This window comes from Peromyscus californicus, unplaced genomic scaffold (genome assembly GCF_007827085.1).
Source record: "Peromyscus californicus insignis strain IS unplaced genomic scaffold, ASM782708v3 Scaffold_16__1_contigs__length_79575227, whole genome shotgun sequence".
NCBI classification, from domain to species: domain Eukaryota; kingdom Metazoa; phylum Chordata; class Mammalia; order Rodentia; family Cricetidae; genus Peromyscus; species Peromyscus californicus.
The window spans coordinates 68,865,789-68,880,850 of NW_026294458.1; the positions used below are offsets into that span (position 1 = coordinate 68,865,789).

Genomic DNA, 15,062 nt, shown 5'->3' on the forward strand with positions numbered 1-15,062 from the left:
CCGGCAAGTTCAAACACCAGGCTTTCTCACCCCCACTGGAAAGCAGCCCAGGAGCATGGCTGAACAGAGCTTCCACGGTTTCTGGGGGGCGTGGGGCCGAAGATCCTTATCTGACCTTTTGTGCGGTGGTGGTGGTGGTGGTGGTGGGGTGTTCCCTGAGCAATGCAACAACCCTTGGGGGTTTGGAGGCGTCAGCCTTTCTTTTCTTCCCTCAGCAGGTGAGGAGGAGGTGGTCCTCGGTGGTTTATCACCTTACCACGGAAGGCAGAGGTAAGAAGACAGGGCTGGAGGCCTGGTTGTCAGGTCCAAGCTCCAGAACGCAACAGTTTACGGGCTCCAGGAGAGACTGGGAGGCTCTTACCAGTGGAGGGCGTGGCCTGGAACGGGGCGTGGCCTTGGGGGGGGGGCTGGCGAGGTTTCAGCCAAGGGGCGGGGTTTCGGCTACGGGGCGGAGTCTGGGGGCGGGGCGGGGCTTTAGCGCCGGGAGGCGCTGGCGGCGGTGGCGGAGTGGAGCGGAGCGCAGGGGAGGGGACGGCGGCCGGCCGCGCGGAGGGAGTGAGTCACCTGACCGCCGCTTGCAGCCTTCAGTCGGGCCGCGCCGCGCCTCGGCTCCGGTGAGTGGCTCGGTCGGTGCGGGCTGTCGTCCTTCCGTCCTTCCCCGGGGTCAACCAGGCTGGTGGCGGGCGGCCGCGCGGGCCTGGGAGTGGGGGGCGGCAGGCTGCGCGCTGTTTACGCCGCGCTGCGCGGACTCTCCGGACCGGCCGAGCCGGCGCCGCCCTGCACCGAGCTCCGCGCGGGCCGCGTCCCGCTCTGCTGGCGTGCGGGGGGCCAGGCCGAGCCAGCCCGGACGCCAGGAGCACCCTGCGGTCTCCGGGCTTCCCTTTGTTGCAGCTTTACGCACGTTTGTGATTTAGACTCTTCACGGCATGGGCAGAAGTGGGGTCTCGATGATAATAACGACACCAGCTTTGTGTCCGTGTCCCGTAGCGCCAGGGCCAGCGCGTTCTCGCTCGTTCTTCTCCGGCACTTTGGTGTCATTTGGTGGAATTGCGCCCATGGCTTTTATGTAGTGAGCTCTCTACGTTCAGCATGGGCTGAGTCAAGGCAGACGTAGTAATTCTGAAAGAACGTGTGTGGGAAAATCCAGCTCCAGCGACAGGCTTGGAAGAACAAAGGCTGTTTTTGCAGGATGCTGCTCTTTTTGGAGAATTGTATACAGTTGTGACTGCTCGCCGTGGAGGATGCCCCTGCTGGGTCTTTGTTTAGGTTTTTGAGCACTCCTTTCAGCCGGCTGGGTTTACATGGAAGGCAGTTCAGAAAGATTAAAGGATGGACACCCTAGATTTGTTTGTAGCCGAGCCTTTGAACGCTACACACGTTCGGAGAAATGGGAAGGGGTATGGTTTGGCCTATTCTTCCTGCTCTGGCGGTGGTAGTGGTTCAAGCTCTGGGCTGGGCTTGAAGGCGCTTGCCACTTCTGGCTTTGGACATCGTAAGGTAGTCTGGGGGGGGCGGGGGGGAAAGGCTCCCGGTGAGTCATCTTGGAGTTGGGTGGCTTTGGAGGCGTGATCGCCTCTTGTATTGTTGTTTAACCGACGGATCTGTCAAGTGGCTTCCCTTTGTTCGCAACGTCGGTTGGATAACAAGGTAGGGTGACTCTTTAAAAGAGTTTGTGTTGCTGAGTCATTCACCCCAGTCTGAGAGGTAATTAGGAACAGCTGGTGCAGATACGCTCATCACATGCCTCCACTATAAAAGGCTGAGTTGCACACATGAGGGGTTGCTTCTGGAGGCCGGAGGGGGGGCCCCCCGCTGCGGGCTGTGTGTTTTGATACAGGTAATCAGTGGGTGACGTGGGAGAGCACGCTTAGGACGTGGCCAAGTATAACACCGAGGTGGTGTTTAAACAGCAGCCTCGTGGCCTACTGCAGGAGAAACAATTTGTGCTGGAGAGATTTCAGATAGAAGGAAGGCATTCAACAGTATTGGAACGAAACATTCCCTTCTCTTGATGTCCTTAAGTAATTGTTTCGCTTTTAGTGTTGATGCTGAGTGGTGAAGACATGCTTAAGTTATTCTTTGTAAAAGTTTGTTTTTGATGAGGCCACAAAGGGGATTTCCTTTCAGGGTTTTTAGGTTTTCCTGCATAACTAGTTCCTAGGGTCAGAGAGGTGGTAAAGGACGAAGTCTGCAGGTTCTCTTGGGTCAAGCCTAGAGCGAGGGGTCTATGGGAAGACAGAATGTGTCTGTCTCACTCTCTTGATTTTATGGATCTTGTGTGATTGCTTTTTGCCTGAAAAAACGAGCACATACCCATACCAGTCAGTCCTCGGTGCAAAGTTTAGAAATGGAAACGTGTATGAGGGAGAGGAGAGCTCGCTTTTTCCCCTTGACCAAAAGAATAAAAAATTTTTCCCTGTAAATTTTCTTTACGTTTACTTATGTATTCTTTCTTTCTGCATCTATTTATGCAAAGGTCAGAGGACAGTTTTCAGTTACCATTCTCCCCTTCCATTCTGTGCGCTCTGGTGATCACACGCGGGTCATCTAGCTTGGTGGCAAGTGCCTTTACCCACTCAGCCATTCTGTGGGCCCAAGAATGATGATGCATTCTTTATTATGGATGGTCAGTTCCTTTAAAACATTTGTAGGAGGAAAACAGTTACTTTGTTGCTTTAGATTTAGGGATTATCAATCATGCATCTTTCAGATATTAGGAGCTGTCAGGTAGTATACAGGATGATTTATCTGAGGTGAAAATACCCAAACTTTGCTTTTTAAAAATACTTAAAAATAAAAGACAAAAAGTTAAAAAAGCAGAGTGACATTATGACTTGTGTATTAAGTAATGTGGTTATATGCATTTTTATCTTGTTTTCTCTTGAGGGAGCCACAATTCACTTTCCACTGCTAATACCATTACTCCAAAATTGCAACAGGTTTTTTTATTTTGTTTGTTTGTTTTTAATTTCTGATCTCTTCCAGCGAACTGTAGTTACTTGAAAATACTCTTAGTATTTAATTTTCACCTCATATGTAGTTTTTATATTGTAAAGAATAGACGGTGGTAATTTCTGGCTACATTGTTGAAGTTAGTGATCAAAATAAGAAATGATAGTTAAATTTGATAACGTTTTATTGAATTTGAAGGTAAGACTAGTGGGTAGGTGGTTGAATGTGTGTGATCTGGAGAGTAGCAGAAGGGATAGCAGGAACACTTGCTTGATAATTTACACGTTGGAGTGTAATATTTATAGCCAAGTTTTTAAAGTGACAGTGTTCTCTAAGAGAGCCTATGGTTCCCCCCCTTTTTTCATGCTCTTGTGAGAATTATTAAAACTGTGCATTTAGATAATCCCTTGGGAAAGTAGTATTCCTTAAAATGTCAGCCTTTTAGGAGGGGTTACTAATTTTACATTTTTTGTTTTAATGTATTCTTTTCTCTCTGTTTATGTGTATGGGCACACAGGTACCATGGTGTGTGTGTGTGTGTGTGTGTGTGTGTGTGTGTGTGTGTGTGTGTGTGTGTGTAGGTGTGAGGACAACCTGTGGGAATAGGTTCTCTCCCTCCATCCCATGTGTCTGGACATCACACTCCAGCCCTGAGGCTTGGCAGCAGGTGCCCTTACCCACTGAACCATCTCACTGGCCCAGGAGGTGTGGCTACTATTTGCCATTCAGTCCTACCTCAAGGCCTATGCCTTTGTACCTCTGTACTGTGGAGGTGACTCTCACAATAACGCTTACAAAACTTGTTGACATGACCAGATGGCAGAGGACTCTTCACAGCGTGGCTTGCTCTGCCCATGGCTGAGGTTTTTAACAGTCACCTCCCCCCTTCAGTTTTCTGACTTTCTATTAGTAGGACACTTGCGTGAACCCTGAACCCTGTGTCTCTTGAAGAGCCAGCAAAATGAAAAGATTATTTTAGGTGGTGGGATGGATGATTTATGAGATCCTTTTGATTTTAGAAAAATATGCCAAAGGAGAGACTCAACTGATATCCAAAGTGTGGATAATTTGAGTGTTGTTTCCTAAATCCAGGCCCTTTGCAGAGAGTAAACTTCAAAACTGCAGATAAATTACTACTTTGCATCACCCTGGACCCCCGGCTTCCATAGTGCATGGCATTAACAGATCTGAAGTTGGGGTCCCTGTACATTTGACAGAGAAGCTATAAACTCTGAGTGGGAGATGTAGAACTGTATTGCTAAAGATCAGGTTTTGCCTAAGTCATCATCTTAGGCTTTGGAGCTAGCTCTTAATTTACTTGTGTTTCTGAAAAATGGTGGTGATGATGATGATGATGATGATGATGATGATATCTGTATCATAGATTGCTGTGAGCATCTAGTGTGTTACTGTGAACCAAGTGTCAGGACATAAATTATTAGGTCTTATTTTATGATGTCCAGAATGAGGCAGGTTGTGTTCTTACTTACAGGGCCTCGTTAGGTAGCTTCTGGGAGCTGAACTAGCAGCCACCACCACAGATGAGCTGGTGGCGTGCATTGGGCAGGTATTGTTACTAGAAATACAACTCAAATGGACACTATTGGTAAGGTGGTAGCAGGGTTTCAGGTTGGTGCTTATGGACTCAGCCTTGAGCTCTGGAGCACCCCATGGTGTCCTGCCAGTTAAATGTAACTGGTGTTTGAAGAAATAAAAAGTACTTAGAATTTTCTCTCTGGCTCTTCCTTTGCATCCTAGCTGAGGATGCTCTGACCCGTTGGATTTAGCAGCCTGGCCACTCCCTCTCTGCTTGTTAGTGCTGGGATGGAACTGGCCTCTCAGTTCTACTTCCTGGACTCTGTCAGTTTATGGGGAGCACGTGTAATGCACCCGCCAGTCGCAGCTTGTAAGTCCCGTGTTGTCTTTAGACAGCGAGCCTGTAGAGAAGTTACCCGTGCTAGGGACCCAAAGACAGTGAGTGTGTTTTTAGCTGTAGTTGTTTCTGTTCAGAAAGGTGTGTCAGACACTTGGATTTTCTTTTTAACCCCGTGTGAGTGTCCTGCTGGTGAACAGCTGTCTTTCAGTGTGCCTTGGCTGTGTTTGCTTACCTAGATGTCTACTGATGGCCGCAGAGTGACCCAGTATGGGCCAGTTCTGGTTCTGTGGGCTTTGAACCTTGGCAGTTTGGAGCAGCTTGAAGGAGCGGGTATTATGTGCACTTGTTGACTGTATACTAAGTTGAAACAGATTTTGAGTTTCTTCTTCTTCCATACATTGTGATGACTGAGGAAGTAGCTGGAATTAATTCATTATTCTAATTTACCTCGAGATACAAAGGAAACTGGTCTTGGGATTTATTTTTTACCTGTCAGTGACTTGGAGTGAGCAAATATCATTTGGGTTGTGGAGATGTTACCCATCTTGTATACCTAACACCTCCTTTCAAATCATCGCTCTCAGAATAGACCTTTCTTAGTTCTCCTCAGAACCTCAGAGTTTAGGATGCATTTGTAGGGTATTAAAACCTGCCCCAAGGCAAACCTGGGAAACAAAGAAACAGGGGCTGCCCAGTAACCAACTGCTGTTAGGGCACAGAAGACTGCCCTGAAGCTGGCCAGATGCAAGCTCCCTTCTCAGCATTGGGGCAGTTGGGACATGTTCATAATGCACTGACGTTGTGTGCAAATTATATTCTGTTAAAAGGAAGTTTAGATGCATCTTCTTAAAAGCCCTGGAATAGTCTTTGTTCAAAAGAATATTTTTGTAACAAGTATTCCTGGTTTCTATCTGTCTTAGTCAGTGTTTTAATGCTGTCAAGAGATACCATGACCATAGCAACACTTATAAAAGAAAGCATTTATTTGGGGGCTGGCCTACAGTTTCAGAGGTTTAGTCCATTTTCATCAAGGCAGGGAGCATGGAGGCACACAGGCAGACATGATGCTGGAGAAGTCGTTGAGAGTTCTACATCTGAATCCACAGACAGCAGGAAGAGAGAGTCATTGGGACTGGCTTGGGTTTTTGAAACCCCACAGCCCACCCCCTAGTGACACACCTCCTCAACAAAGCCACGCCTCCTAATTCCTCTCAAGTAGTGCCACTCCCTAATGACCAAGCCTTCCAATCTACGAGCCTATGGGGGGGCAATTCTTATTCAAACCACCAAACTATCCAATGAAGTCATTTTACTTTAAAGAAACAACTTTCGTTCATTTTTGAGGTGCACTCTGCTCTCTCCTTCCTTCTTTATAGCAGAGCCCTTTTCTGCTGGTTGTCCTTTGTAGCATGGACATTAGCAATGGGCCATTTCCTAGGCTGTTGATTAAATAATAGAGCGAGGGCTCTGCCCTCCTCTCCATTAATCTGTCTAACTGACTGTCTACCTCCTGGATACCCTAGGAAGGTGCTCTTGACTGAGGTGGCGAAGTCTTCATCATCCTCTTGAAGAAGTAGGGAGACCCCCCCTCCCCCCAACCCGCTGACTCCCCTGCTTGCCGGTGTCCTCCTGTGCTTAATGTCTTCTCCCTCTGCTAAGGATGCCAACATCTTTTAGAAGTCAGCTCAATCAGTTCAGAGAGTTGATTATAAAATACTTAGCTATAAACATTTATTAACATTTTAATACATTTATTAGGTAGTAATTCCAGAGTAAGTGGTTTTCAGTAAGAGCAGTAATTTTATTAGTATATATTTTATGTTTAAGCACTGGTTTTGCTGTGAAAAGCTGTTACTGTGTATTGGCTCAGGTGTCATTTCCAAGGTACTGATGTTTATTTACTGTATTTCCTGGGGTGTCTTTTCGGCACAGCACACAGTTTTCCACTGTGTAGGAGCCGTCTGTTAAATTAGAAGAATCAGCAAACTAGTTTATGGCTCTTTTAAGAATTGTTTTTTCATTTTAGTAAAAAACTTTGTTATTGGGTAGGGTTTTGCTGGCCTTGAACGCCACAATCTTCCTGCCTCAGCCTCTCCACTGGGTCATAGGTGTGCCTGGCTTAGCAAGACTTTTTTTTTTTTTTTCGAGACAGGGTTTCTCTGTGTAGTTTTGGTGCCTGTCCTGGAACTCACTCTGTAGCCCAGGCTGGCCTCGAACTCACAGAGATCTGCCTGCCTCTGCCTCCCGAGTGCTGGGATTAAAGCCGTGCGCCACCACCACTAGTCTTTCTTAGCAAGACTTTTAATGGTGAAAAGCATGTCGTCCTGCTGAGGAGGCATCTTTACCAATGCCTTCAGTTGTAGCTGTCATTGAGAGAAATACAAGGAAATTCCCGTCGATGCCGAGACTGTGACCACTGGCGACTTTCTGTACTCCGTTATGTCTTTGTGGTAAAGGACTCCCCAAGCACCAATCAAGCTCTAGTTCTTTGAGTTTCTGTGAGGTGTGTTTTGTTTCTGAGGGCTTGCCTTTCATCCCTGGTCTAGTTGGGTTCAGGCCTCAGGCATCTGGGGCACCGAGTCACTGGAGTAGGTTGACCTAAGGAGTTGTTCCTGGTGGGAGAGCCCAGCTAGGAGCTTGCCCCTCCACCCAAGCCCTCTGCTGTTAACTGCAGCAGCTCTCACTCTGAAGTTCAGGGTGGGGGTGATGAGTGTTTGGGTTTAATGGTGCCTTGTTCTTTGTCTCCCGTGGATGCTGCTGCTCTTCCCAAACTCACACACAGATACACATCTGTTGAGTCTGTAGGATAGTAGGGTGGGTTGCTAAATTTATCTCAGCATTTGTGACATCAAAGCTTGTCAGATACTGGGTTTACATGTAACGTAAACTTACGGCTTTATATACCGGGAACCTTTCTAGACACTGGCAGAACTTTCTAGAAGTTACACCTTAAGAGCCCAGCTTTCTGTCATAGGATGGCCAGTTGCAGTGAAATGAGCCAGGGGATCGCAGATGAGGAGAAGCCTGAATTTGGAGAAGTCAGAAGAGCCTTAGGAGTGGTAAGATGACTGCGTGGTTTGCTGGAGGATGCTGCTTTCGTTGGCAAGTCAGACGTTCTGCAGAAGCTTAGCTGTGGATCAAGGCTGGAGAAAGCGGCAGCACTTGCTCTCTTCCAGTGGCAAGATAGCTTCCCCAGCTCATTTATCTCAATGACTCAGTTCTCTGCAGGGAGATGATACCCACCCCTGCCACGGGATGCTTCTTTATGTGTGTGTAAAACTGTCCCTAAAGCTCTTCTCTCTCCTTTGTCTGTGTTCCCCCAAGCCAGCGTTCACATAGAGATGTCAGTGTCAAGGGGAATGAATGGAACCTCTGATTGGCTTTAATGATGTATCTGTGTATGTGGGAGCTAGATGTCTTCCTCTATCACTCCCACCCCTTGGTTTTTTGTTTTCTTTTTTGATACGGGTCTCTCAGTGAATCTGGACCTTATTGATTGGCCTGCCTGGCTGGTCAGTACAATCCAGACATGTGTTTGGCTCCACCTCCCTCTGCTCCCCTGACTCGGTGCTGGGCTCCTAAGTGTGAACTGTCACCCTGGGTGCCGGGGACCCCAGCTCCAATCCCCATGCTTGCTTTAACATGGGCCACCTCCCTAGCCCCCAGCCACTTTTTAAAGTAAAACTTTTGGTAGTCATGGTGAGGCGATAGCCGTGGGCTTCTGTGTTTTAAAGTCAGTGGTGGGTTTTCCAGTGTTGATGGAATCCTCGTTGGTGGGTGCAGAAAATCCCACTGTGAAGACGGAAATGTTATTTGTCCTTTAATTTAATCGACATTTAAAATAAACGTGAGCTACATTTTTAACCAAAGCATACTTTTATGCTTATAGTTATTGCTTCAGATTTATAAGGTAATATGTGTTTATAGCTGACAATTTGAATGCTGAAACCGAAGAAAGAAAAAGAAAAAAATTACCTCAATATTTTGATGACTATCCTAATGAGTGTGGTTGGTGATGGCTGGCACCCAGTATTACTGTACATGTTAAATTTGAGATGCCAGAGGGCAGGTTGGAAGTCCATGAGCTGTGGGATCCTGGAAGCCTAAGGATTGCAGGGAGAAGATGAAAAAGCTGTTGAATATTGCTGAAGTAACTGCAAGAAAACTGACAGTTTGCCCTTTGGTGGACTCACATGAAATTGCGGAGGGAGAAGTGGAGACAGTGTGAGTGTGCATTGCTCTTCCTGGGGAAGAAAAGAGGAGGATTGTAGGTATCCGTGGGTATTAGTCAGGGCTGATGCGGTATATTGTAAGAGGGTTAATTAGATTGGCTTACATGATATAGCCTGGGTGGGCCAACACTGCCTGCCTGCCCTCTGAGCGAGGGGAAGGTGGAGCTGAGAACCAGAGCTCTTCAGTACACCAGGCTGGATGCCTCAGCAGTCCCAATCGAGTGCCGAAGCCCTGGGGGATTCCTCCAGAGCTGGTTTTCATTCCGTGTGGGAAGGCTGAAGAATCTGAGCTCTGATACCTGCATGGGATGGCTGCAGGGGAGAGACAGTGACTGTGGTAGCAGCCGCTGGTAAGACACACAAGCAAGCGGGCAGAGCACCGAAGCCGTTCCTTAGATGCGGCTGCTGCCGGCTGGCGCTCGCTGCCCACTTTAGGACGGGCATATTCCCACTGCAGTCAGTCAGTCTGATGGAGAAGAGCCCTCACAGGTGCGCCCAGGGGCTTGCCTCGGGTGATTCCAGATCTTGTCAGGTTGACCAGCTATCACAAAGGGGATGGGGGGTGTGGCGGTGTGTGTCAAGAAATTTCGAGAGGGATATTATACTGTGATGATGGGAATCCTCGTATTGGTCCCTGTACGGTATCTTACCACCTTCCGTTAACTCCTCATTTTTGCTAAAATCTACTTTTTGTTAGGATCGTAGTTTAAGATTGATTTTTCTCTCTTTTAGACGCCTTTCCTATTTGAAAAATCTTTAGAAGTTTCATCAGTTCTCACAGCCAATTTACCAGCAATTTCTATTGAACTGAATCTGATTGTTTTTTGTTACTCTTTTTGTGAACACCTTTCAAGTTTGTTTCTAGTGAAATCAATATGAATAAAAAGTTAGAGGGACCAGCCTGGTTCACTGTGCTGTAATTCTGCGGAGATGCAGAATCTACTCCTGTCTGGTGTTGAGCTTTTCGGTGACCACCTCTGGGTCTGTAAGATGTTTGTGTGTCAATCTGAGACTTTGTTGATTTCCTGTCTCTCTCTCCCCTCCCCCTCATAGTCAGGTTAGTTTTGTTTCTGCTGTTGAGAACCTCTCCCACTCAACTCTAAATGTGTTTTTATTGTCTTCTTGGGCTCATTAATATGACAGGACCAGTTGAACCCTACATTATAAGTCATGCAGAAATACTACCTCTCTTTCTGCCTGCTTGGATTCCATCCCCTAGCAAAAGTTTGGTTTTGTCAAGGCTGGTAATAATTTTCATTCTGTCCTATAACTGTGATGCCATTCTCTGAGAACCAATTAACAATGTTTATGTGATTTTTACCTGTGTTAATATTGAGTGTGAACAAACTATGTGGTAATGCGTTTCTTTCTGAATTGTTTTGGTGTCACCCTGTGCATTAAAAACACACATTTATAGCATAAAAATAAAATCATATGCCAGGTGCTCCTAAACATATTAAGTATACCTTCTCTTTTTCCCAAGAAAAATGACTGTTTTTAAGAGAAAGAAACATGAAGGGGCTTGCTCAGTGGGCTGGGGAGACACCGAGTACTTCAAGCACTACTCTGTCCCCCAGCGGCTGCCGTTCCACATGTGAGACTCTGAGAGGGTCCTCACTCCTTTCTAAGAATCCTCTTGCCTTCTCTTTAGTGGCATCTGGTTGTGGATATTGGGATGTCTGAAGGGCGTACTTAGGCATGACACAGGCTTTGGGGATGCAGAGTGACCCAGAATTTCACTTCTTTGGGAGATTTTTCAGTTTCCCCTTTTTGAATTTCTTGTGGGAGCCTTAAGTTAACTGGGGCGGTCATTTTCTGCCCATTACTTGTTCATCTAAAAAACCAAAAACCAAAACTCTATAGCTCTCCCACATTGGAGGCGGGCAGTGCACACTTCCAGGTAAGGGAGTGAGTCGGGACATCACTCGTGGTCAGTCACTGCAGTGAGGGGAGAAAAGGAGGCATAAGGAAGGGCGGGAAGAAGCACACTCGTTTGTTTTCAGATGGCGTGATTGTGCACAGAGAAAAAACAGTAAAGAGTTTACAAAGAAGCCCCAGAATGAATGAATTAGTTCAGGCTGTTGTTGGGTTTTGGTTCATATCTCAGAGATACAGTTGCAATTATGTAGTAAACCTGTAAAATAAAGCATAAAAGTGCAAATCTATCTACAGTGCTACAGAAATCGTAAAACACGTAGGAATAAATTTAATAGAAGATGTATAAACCTCCTTTGCTCTAGACAGCATCATCGTAACATTAAGAGATATTAAAGAAGTCCTTGGAACATGGAGAGGGAAGCCCTATTCATGAGCTGGGAGCTCGATTTGTTAGCTGTTCCCCCTAAATAAATATAGTTTTATTGCAACCCTAATCATAATTCTACTAGCTCTTTCAACTCAAAGATAATAAAAAAATGTCTAGGAAGAATTAATCTGTTTCACACAAGGAGATGAAAAACGGCCAACACAAGCACATGTAAGGATGCTCAGTGTTATTAGCACCAGGAAGACAAATAAGAACCACGGTGAAATACTCTGCACACACCGGGAGAGCCAAGATTCAGAGGATTAGCGCCAAGGGTTAGTGCTGGTATAGAGCTGGTATGGATGGACCCACACACTGCTGGTAGCAAAGCGAAATGATATAGTCCATCTGGGAAACTATTGTGTGATTGCTAAAGAGCATACACCTCCCATATCACTCAGCTCCTGTCTTCCTAGGTAATTACCCTGGGAACGTGGAGTGAGTGTGTGTCCAGGCAGCTGTTTAATAAAATTTTAGTATCATCCCAAGCTGTGACTAGGTCAGTTATCTATCTTTATCACCAATTAAGGGGATGAACAAATTGTTGCATATTTGTATAATGGAATATTTGCCAACAGCAACAACAAAAAAGAAACATCAGATGTTCTTAGCATCAGTGTGTATTGAAACCACTGAGCTGAGTGAAAGAAACTTAAAAAAGAGTACATGATACAATCTATTTGTATGTCAAAAGGGAAATTCATGTTACTGTACTGTGATGGTGATAGACACAGATCATTGGCTCCCCGTAGCCAGAGGCGTACAGAGGAGGCGACTGAAAGAGTCATGTGGATTCTGAGGAGTGACAGAAACCCATATGCCTTGGTGTTGCTCTCATGTGTATATGCAGTTTTCAAAGCTTATTGAAATTTGGGGTGCTGAGGCAGAAGAATTGGAGTTTGAGGCCAGCCTGGGCTACATAATGAGACATGTCTGAACAAACCAACCTTAACAAAGTGAAAGCTCACTGTAGTGCATAACTCAAACACAGGCAGCTCATCGTGTGTCATGTGTAGCCCACAGATGATAACGGTGACTAATGATGCTCGATGAGAAGTCTGGATTCAGGAAGGATGCTTTGTCGGTATGGACCAGTTCGAGCGGCTAGTGCGTGTTTTCATAAAAGATGCAACAGTCCTTTTAAACTTTAAGTCGTTGGTCAGTGCATTGGGCAAACCAAAGGCCCAGTTGTTTCTACAGTTCTTTGAGGGAGGATGGCAGGTAAAGTAGTGGTTTCTTTTGTTTTCAGTTCTGCAGCTTGAACTCTGGTTTTGTTTTATTTTTGTTTTTAATGTTTATTGTTTTCTTTAGTATTGTTCTGGAATTGCCTTCCAGGCTTTTCCAAACTTAGGAACCTGAACAAGCAAAGATAGATTTGCTGATTTAGTGTATGAAGAACCTTCTGTTGCTGATGTCTGAGTAGGAGACAACTTTTTTCAGGTTCTCTAACAGTTCCAGCTCCTCGCTTTTAAGCCTGACTTTGTCTTAAAATTTCAAATACAACATTTAATCCAGTACACACATGACAGACCAGGCATGGTGGTGTACATGTTTGATCCCAGCATCTGGGAGGCAGAGGCAGGCAGATCTCCGAGTTCAAGGCCAGCCTGGTCTACAGAGTGGGCTCCAGGTCAGTCCTTATCTCAAAAAAACCAAAAACCCGAACAGAAAACCCCCAAGAGAACAAAACTAACAAAGCCGGCATTACGTAACTACGTAATTGTTAAGATAGGGAAAAGCCCGAGTCAAGATGCACCTCAGTGCTGCAAAAGCAGGGCCAGGTGGGTGGGGGGCAGGAAGACGCAACAGGGGTGGGGTGTGGGGAGGGCGTGGGGCCAGTTAGAACCAAGTGTTTGAAAGGGCTGTGCTGAAGCCTACCGCTTTGTATGCTGACGTACAGTGTTAATTTAGAGAAGTTCTGCCTGTAAGCTGCAGAACATTTGACTCCAGCTCTCTCTCCAGGCTCTCCTGAGCCCCTTTGGATGGTGCTGTGGGCAACTCTGCTTTGCCCTTCTTCTTCCTTGGGGCTTAAAAAAAGTTACTTTAGGTTTCCTTGAGGCTAAGGGAGCTGACCTCAGAGATGTGCTGTAGGTGTGGGTGACTGAACACCTGTGATATTTAAGCCTCCAAGAGGTTAAAGGAAACAGCAGCTCTCGGTTACTGGTTTCTTCTTCCTTCTGGCTTTTCCCTGGCCAGTGAGGCAAGTCTCAAGGGCTCTGGAAGACCGTGCTGGTTTAAATTTCCACAAAGCTTTTGATGTTAAGGTTTATTGAAAACTTGAGAATAATAATGAAAACATCATGTTGTTGAGGATTCTTTTCTATGGGCTACCTCATCTTAATTTTTAACATTTTAAAGAAAAAAAGGCCCTGGAGGCAAAGGACTAAATGTGTACATACCATAGTGTGTCAGTTGTCTGTCACCTCCTTGAAAGATTGATGATAAGGCTGACTACCAGATTTCAGGACACTCACATTGGGTAACTCGGTATGGAATACAGGAACTGACTTGGGGAATTAGAAAGATCAAGAAAGATAATGGGTCCAGGAGTTTGCCATCCAAAACTCTGCATTCCAGGTAGGTGGACATGAAGTCACCACTGGTGATAAAGACCGCAGAGGCAGAAGCCTTGAGAAGAATCTACCAGAAAGGAGGAGACATGTTCAGGAGACGGGATCAGCTGTAGATCCAGGGTTCCACTTAGAAAGAAAAGCCATGATGAATGTTTTAAAATATGATTTCTGATGTCTGTTGGTCAGTACTTGTCTAGACATACAGATATTCATGCACACACACACAACACCCACAGACAGACAGACACAGGATTAATAAAACTCCTTAGACAGTATTGTTTCTCATTAATTAAATAGTACGATTAAATGAAAAATGACCAGCTTTTATTTTGATATATTTTGATATAAATACCTTTGGGTGTCTTGTGTGAATTGGTGACTGCTGCCGCCTTATTTACCCTGCGGTCTCATTCTCATTTTGAGCGTCTAAGTCACATTCTGGAATGGGCCTTCCCTTCGTTTGTGTTCTTGTGGCTGTTGGTGCATAGGGTGGCACACACAGGGAACCCTCGTACAAAGAACCTGTGTCACTGTTCAGTGACAACAGAATGTTTGGGTGGTAGTTTTGTTTATTGTACCCCCATACTGAGACGTAGCACACATCGTCGTCTTGAGATTCGTGTAGCAAGTAGTTCTGTGTACCCTTGCGGCTTTATAGTCACGCAAAGCCATACCCTACAGACCTGGCCCTGCCGTCTTAGGTCATCTCAGGCTGAGTTCTCTCCTTTGTAAATTATCTGAAAAGTTATTAAGGTGCAACGAATCCCAGCCTTTTGTCTTATTTTTCAGTGTCCTTCTGAAGGTGAAAACACCAGCGAAACAGTAACTGTATTAAAATGTAACTTGTCCATCATGGGTGGAGAACAGAACACCACGAATCTGAACTTCAGGAAGCTCTAAAATGCATGTTCATCCTTTGTCAGCGCGAGGGAGTGAATCAGCAGTTTGTGAAGGTCAGCACACCTTGGCTTGAGTTGAGGCAATGGTGTCTGTCCAAGAATACAGAACCATTCAAGTGCAGTGAGTCTAAGTTTGGGTTTAATTAATTAACGGTTACAGATGTGAGCGGCTGGGGTGCGGTAGTTTGCTTTTAGGTTTGAGAAGTGTGAGACCGTGCCTGGTGG

General features: G+C 45.8%; 1 protein-coding gene across 3 annotated transcripts in view; it reads left to right on the top strand.

The window, feature by feature from the left end:
* The first annotated feature begins 482 nt into the window (after positions 1–482).
* Positions 483–15,062, top strand: part of Bach1 (BTB domain and CNC homolog 1) — a 37,093-nt gene continuing 22,513 nt past the window's right edge. The window contains exon 1 of one of the 3 annotated variants that reach the window (XM_052741085.1): positions 483–614. The gene's annotated coding sequence lies outside the window, so the exon portion shown is untranslated. Of the gene's footprint in view, positions 615–7,508; positions 7,888–14,709; positions 14,892–15,062 lie in introns of those variants that run through there. The other 2 variants (XM_052741087.1, XM_052741086.1) reach the window with 2 other exon arrangements.